This window comes from Vipera ursinii, assembly GCF_947247035.1.
Source record: "Vipera ursinii genome assembly, chromosome: 5".
Taxonomy (NCBI): Eukaryota; Metazoa; Chordata; class Lepidosauria; order Squamata; family Viperidae; genus Vipera; species Vipera ursinii.
The window spans coordinates 9,432,363-9,439,572 of NC_139518.1; the positions used below are offsets into that span (position 1 = coordinate 9,432,363).

The window sequence follows — 7,210 nt, forward strand, 5'->3', positions numbered from 1 at the left end:
ATAAAACTGAAAAAGTTGTTCAGTATTACTAACTGAACAACTGCAGCGATTCACTTAACAACTGTGGCAAAAAAGGTCGTAAAATGGAGCAAACCTCACTTAACAATTGTCTCGCTTAGCCACAGAATTTTGGGCTCAATTGTGGTCGTAAGTCGATTTCTCAATCCATAATGTGTCCAAAATAATGCTAATTTGAGCCTGGTCCTTTGTTCTGCAAGCAAGAACTTTGGATGATTTAATAATTTGTTCAGTATGATCAAACATTCACTCATCTAATATGGATCATCCAATGTGATCCAATTTTTGAAGTATCTAGGTATTCTCAGAAATCTTCTCCAAATACCACAGTTGAAAAGCATCACTACCCCTTCTATCCTGCTTCTTCAGAGCCCACCATGCTAATATAATTAACTGAAGTGTTGTATCCAGTAGCACTGATAATTCTGTGCCTTTTGATATAAATACATGGATGTATCATATGTGGACTTTAATGCCCATACCTCTCCAGCTAGCATGTTTTAAAGCCAGTCCACAAGTCTTAAAGTTGCCAAGATTGCAAACTCTGATATAAACTGTTTCCTGTGAGGGTTTTTTTTTGCTTGCCTTTTATTCTGTTTGCCAGTTACAGTAGCTGTTTTCGATCTTTCCTGAAGTTTAACAAATAAACATCAAGGTATATTTTTGCTAGTTGAACTGAGTAGTGCGGGTACATGCTCTAATCTGGAAATATAGATTGACTCAGAGTGTGCTCCACATACCCTAAATTGGAAATTCCCCCAGAATAGTTTTCTAATTCGGCAAGGAAACTCTTTGTGCTGTAAGTACTGCATAAGCCTGACATAACACTGGCTCTCTTGTATCTAAACACAGGCCACAGAAAACCTGTGATTGCATGATCCGTGTGAGTGAAAAACATTTACTCAAGGGACATCAATTGATATTATGGCATCTGTGTCCCCAGATGTCTAATTACTGGGCAATAGCATCATTTACAGTACGGAGAAAAATAACCATCTGATTTCCTGTCACAAGGTTTAGCATTTACACTGCAGCAACCAAAGTGCCAAAGAAAACACAACTCTCTCGCCGTGCTTCCTAGTCTCCTGTTTTTCCTCTCTATCAAAAACTTCATATCAAAGGATCAAAGCTGTGCAAGCAAGATACGGATCATAGTAAAGCGTTTCCATTTCCAGGCGGATTTCCAAATTTCACGAACTATGAGTGTTATAAAGGTGAATATGTCAGGATAGGATAATAGGTGTACCTGTAGTCAAATATTTATAAAGTAGATAGACTCAATTACAGTGGTGATGTGTGCAGTGCTAGAAGACCCGAAGGACAAACTGGGGACAGATTGTCATGGAGAAATCTAGTTGCTAAAAGATGAAAGATTAAAGATTAATTGGACATGCCAAATTCTGGTAAGAATACCATACTTTCAAAATGTACAACAATGTTTTTCAAAGTTGGCTAGAGAATTCTGGGAGTTGAAGTCCACACATCTTAAGTCTGAAAAACACTGAGTTACACACTCAGTCGTGTCTGGTTCTGCAAGGAATTGCATCAATATATTTATTTATTTATTTATTTTATTTTTGCAACCCTTTAATCCCTTTTATTCAGGGTAGAGTCAGGACAATTGAATGGAGCTGAGTGTTTACTGGCCAGATGCCCTTCCTGGCGCCTACATGGAGTTCACAGCAGATATTTCCTCTTTGCACCCTGATAGAGAAACATCTGCGACTGCCTAGGATTGAACTCTCAACCTTCCGAGTAGGAGGTAAGTCTTCTCCTCTAGGCAATATTGCATCTATATCAATTCATATAGAAAATGATTTTTTTTCTTTTAAATATCTTAGCATGTTGCATCATCCAAAACGTCACAATTTTAATACAGTTAATCTGACTTGGACGTCCAATGAGCAAAGAAATTGCACTTTGCCAACAATTTTAAGGTTTACCCTGTTGGATTAAATCAGAGAAAATATTTATCATGGAAAATATTTATCTGAGCCACTCCGTTGATTCCTGTTGCATACAGCAACTGATATTGTCCTATTTTCAAACTGAATCCTAATGTTTTAAATTGTTCTGCAAGCAACATTTGTCTAGAGCAGGGCTTTTCAACCAGTGGTATGGGTACCACCTGTAGTACATTGGCACCTGGTAGGTGGTACGTGACCATCCTAGAAAAGTGGTTGCAGGGGAGGGGAATGAGCTGAACCCGTGGCAGCACCACACAAGCCTGAGCGAGAGATGGCTGGAGCTGCAGGGCTGTCAGGGCTCAGCGGAAGCGCCAGGATCAGCGCCAGGCTCCCGGCAGTTCTGCTGAGCCCAGAAGCACCACCAATCAGTTGGAATGTTGCAGCATCTCCAGGGTCTTGTGATTTACATTCAGATGCTTGGCAACTGATTCATATTTATGATGGTCACAGTGTCCCAGGGTCATGTGAAGTGACCAAAACCTGCTGCAACCAATGAGTAGATGGGGGGAGGAAATAAAAACCAAACAGCCTCCCACCCCATCCCTGCTGCCAATCCTCAACAGAAATGCTCACAACAATGAAAACCTCGGACAGGAGGAAGAGCGCTGCCAGGTGGGCAGCAGGTTTCTTGCTCGGCTGTGGCTTGGGGGGTACTTTTTTCAGTGCCATTGTAACTTCGAACAGTCAGTAAGTGAACTGTTGTAAGTCGAGGACTCCCTGTACTTCATCACTTTTTTCCTTTTTTTTTTTGGTCATCAAGTTTTTGACATCTTGCTAGGCAACTGGTGGTACCTGGATGTTGCCATATCCTATAAGTGGTACAATGGGTGAAAAGGTTGAAAAGCCTTGGACTAGAGCAGGGGTAGGCAACCTTGGCTCTTTTATGACTCATGGACTTCAACTCCCAGAATTCCTGAGCCAGCATGGCTCAGCTTGGAAACCTTTCCCTTTCCCCTTGGCATGGCTGGCTCAGGAATTCTGGGAGTTGAAGTCCACGAGTCATAAAAGACCCAAGGTTGCCTACCCCTGCTCTAGAGGGACTGTTTTCTTTTTAAACACTTCACTTTCTATTCATTGCTTTGTTTCCAATAAGAGTGAGAGCTCTGGGCCATAATCTAATGATAATAAGGCTTGTCATGGGAAATTAGCTATTGATTTCTCATTCACTGGTCCTTCAGCTGAATAATTCAGTGTTTGGGGAATTAAAATAAATTATCTATATCTTAAAACATTTTTCTTTGGATTGAGAGATCCAATTACTGTTTTCTTCTAGCTAGGTCTGCACAGGGTCACACAGCAATGATGAAGGTGAGCCAGACAAGCAAGGACATCAGCCTGAGCCTTAAAAAACCAAGGCAGGAAGAAAATCAACTCATCTGAACTATGATGCTGGAGAAGGCTCCTGCATATTCTTTGGGCACCAACAAACAATTATTGGAGGACATAACACCAGACATGTCACTCGAAGGAAAAAACCCCCACAAAACTGCGTCTCACTTATTTTGGTCATGTCATACAAGAGAATTCACTGGAGAAAACAATTGTGTTTGGAAAAATTAGCAGTAAAAGGAAACCAGGCCATCAAGGAACACGGTGGCTGGACACCATCAAAGCTGTCACCAGCCAGAGTATAGAACAACTCAAAAATGTACTGCAAGATCGGAAGATGTGACAAGACCTGGCCCATCGAATCGCCAAGAATCAGACACGACTGAATAGATAACATCATCATCATCACCATCGTGTACTAGATATTAAATAATAAACCATGGTTTACAAGCAACAGTATCTGAGTATACTCAACCGCTAAGTCAAAACTAAAACAACAATGTGTTTTATGTTTTATATAAACCAGGTCTATGAATGAAAAGCAGTTATAATGCACAAATAATCTATTCCCTGACCCAGTGGGTAACTTGATATGTGGGAATAATCACTAAAAGCACTTTCACATGATACTCAAGTACTTTTAAGCTAAGAGGTATCCCTCTGTGATTCCAGCGTACTGATTTACTCACGGCTTACATTTGGTACAGTAAAAATTGTAAAGAGGCAAGTCTCAACCTAACAACTTGATGGAAGTTGGGGGTTGGGATATTTTTCTTTGGCACGAATGGGACACATGCTGGTTTCCTCTCCTTCAAGATTTAATACCCTTGTGGTTACCTGGATTTTGGAATTGAATGGCTGGAAGGAGCATTGTGGATTTTAGGTTTCTAGGGTGATCATTGATTATGAGGAGAACATGTCCATGTTGACTCTAAATTGCTTTATAGGAGTTTGAACAGAGTCTTGGCAGTGTGGAACAGGTACACTATGGAGAAAGCACAGAGAGAATGTTAAAACACATCATCAAGAAAGAAAGTAAGAGGAACAAATTCTTCTTACCCGTATGACTGATGATGACTGATCCTGACTTTTGATGGCACCCCCCCAGCCCTCCATGCCCCATGGTTTGTATTTTAATTCATGTGAAGGATATTAAAGATCATGGACATCAATGAACATATAGTAATGGTTTATCTGCAGTTCTTGGAATCATAGAATCAGAATACCGTATTTTCCGGCGTATAAGACGACTGGGTGTATAAGACGACCCGCTACATTTCCTGTTAAATTATAGGGTTTGGGCTATACTCGCCGTATAAGACTACCCCCCTTCCAACGCACACCAAATAAAAATTAAAAAAACATCAGATTTGATTTTAATATGGTAATTTTAATTCAAATGCTTATGACATGCAGGTACTTAGTAGGAAAACAGTCACTTACAAATATAAGGCTGTTTGTCATCAAACATGTAAACATAAAACAGTGCAAGTGGATTAAACTTTTCCTAATTCACTCTAAAGCTTTCCCTGCGCAGACCAAATGGGAGATCCGCTCCAGGTTTTCCAGCCCGCCTGCCCAGTTCCTGAGTCAAATGTGTCCTTAGAGCTAAGCAGCTGCTCTGGCTGCTGCATTCACCACCTGCCTTTCAAGTTGGGATAGACTGCAGCTGCTCTTCAACTTTAGAAGGAAAGACACCCAGACCCCAGCCTGTAAAAAATCACAGACTGCAGCTTCTTCTCCAATTCGTCCTGCTTTCCCTGCACAGACCAAATGGGAGATCCACTCCAGGTTTTCCAGCTAGCCCTGTCCCTAAGGTTTCAGCACCCGGCGTATAAGACGACCCCTGACTTTTGAGAAGATTTTCATGGGTTAAAAAGTCATCTTATACGCCAGAAAATACGGTAATAGAATTAGAAGTTCCTCCTGGTGATTAGTCCAATGTACAGTTTGTTGCAGGAACTCCAGAACTAAAACATTTTCAAGGGAAGGCTGTCCAGCTGCCCCTTGAAGATCTTCAGTGGGGAAAGACCCACCAGCCAACTCTCCAGACCAGTGTTTAACACAGGGCTTTTCAACCTTTTCACCCACTGTACCACTTTTAGGATATGGCAACATCCGAGTAACACCAGTCTCCTAGTAAGGTGTCCAAAACTTGATGACCAAAAAAAAAAAAAGGAAAAAAGTGATGAAGTACAGGTAGTCCTCGACTTGCAACAGTTCGCTTAGTGACTGTTCGAAGTTACAATGGCACTGAAAAAAGTCCCCCCCCCCGAATCACAGCTGAGCAAGACACCTGCCTGCCCGACCGGCGGCGCTCTTCCTCCTGTCTGAGGTTTTCATTGTTGTGAGCATTTCTGTTGAGGATTGGCAGTGGGGGTGGGTGTTTTTATTTCCCCTCACCTGCTGGGTGGTTTGCAGCCAGTTTTGGTCACTTCACATGACCCTGGGACACTGTAACCATCCTAAATATGAATCAGTTGCCAAGCATCTGAATGTAAATCAGAAGACCCTGGAGATGCTGCAACATTCCAGCTGATTGGCGCTTCTTCTGGGCTCAGCATACGCGCCGGGATCAGTGCCGAGCTCCAGCTGGAGCCTGACGCTGATCCTGGCGCTTCCACTGAGCCCTGACAGCCCTGCAGCTCCAGCCATGTCTTGCTCAGGCTTCAGCTCATTCCCCTCCCCCACTACCACTTTTCTAGGATGGTCGCGTACCACCTGCCAGGTGCCAATGTACCACAGGTGGTACCCGTACCACTGGTTGAAAAGCCCTGGTTTAAGATATGTGGACTTCAACTCCCTGAATTGCCCAGCCTTCAATTCAGGAAGTTGAAGTCCAAAAGTCTTAAAAGTTGCTAAGGTTGATAAACATTGCTCCAGACAATCGGTATCAGTCCCAAACTACTTTTATTTTCAAGATATTTCTCTAGGTGGCAATTATATCTCTTAAACATAATATAAAATCAATCATAATCCAAAGCATGACAGTAATTGCCCATGAAGGAAATCAGGAAAATCAAAGTCAGTTTCCTATCTGGGCGGTAACCTGCCTATCTTTGGCAAACATACAGTAATGGCGACGTCTTATATTTGATTACTTTAACAGGACAAAGCTTTCACTGGACTTTCTGCAGACAGACCTTTCTCTGTAATATAGCCCAAAATTGAGCCCCAAAATTTCTGTTGTTAAGCGGGATAGTTGTTAAGTGAATTTAAAAACCTTTCTTGCCACAGTTGTTAAATGAATCACTGCAGTTGTTAAGTTAGTAACATGGTTGTTTATGGAGATTCTCAGTCATCCAGGTCACGGTTGTCCCAATGATGCTTTTTCAAAAGGCAACTGGACTTTTGTTGTTTTTTTTCCCCTTGGAAGACATTTCACTTCTTATCTAAAGAAGTTTCTTCTGTTCTTCAGTCAGAACTGAAGAATCCTCTTGGATGGGAAGCAAAACACCTTCAGGGCAAAACAAAGTCCAGTTGGCTTTTGAAAAGCAACGGGACTTTGCTTTTCGTAACCTGGTTGTTAAGTGAATCTGGCTTCTCCGCTGACTTTGCTTGTCAAAAGGTCGCAAAAGGTGGTCACGTGACCCTGGGACCCCCGCAACCGTCACGAATACGAACAGAGTTGCCAAACATCCAAATTTTGATCACCTGACCATGAGGATGCTGCAACAATCGTTAAGTATGAAAAACAGGGATGTCCCTTTTTCCCCCACTGCCATTGTAACTTCAAATGGTCACTAAATGAACGATTGTCAGTCGAGGACTACGTGTATAAGAGAAATAGTTTTCCTTTCCAACTGAGTACAAAATATGCTGGTAATAGAAGGGCAAACCACTCCTGGAAAACAAACAATAAGTTACTTTATGATCTGGTGATAGCTTTTCGTGCA

The 7,210-nt window shown here is 41.9% G+C and overlaps 1 long non-coding RNA gene across 1 annotated transcript; it reads left to right on the forward strand.

Moving 5' to 3' along the window:
• The first annotated feature begins 1,207 nt into the window (after positions 1-1,207).
• On the forward strand, positions 1,208-3,841 carry LOC310640830. The gene is made up of 3 exons (XR_014492601.1): positions 1,208-1,232; positions 1,624-1,780; positions 3,263-3,841. It is a non-coding gene; the product is annotated as an uncharacterized lncRNA (long non-coding RNA).
• Positions 3,842-7,210: the final 3,369 nt, after the last annotated feature.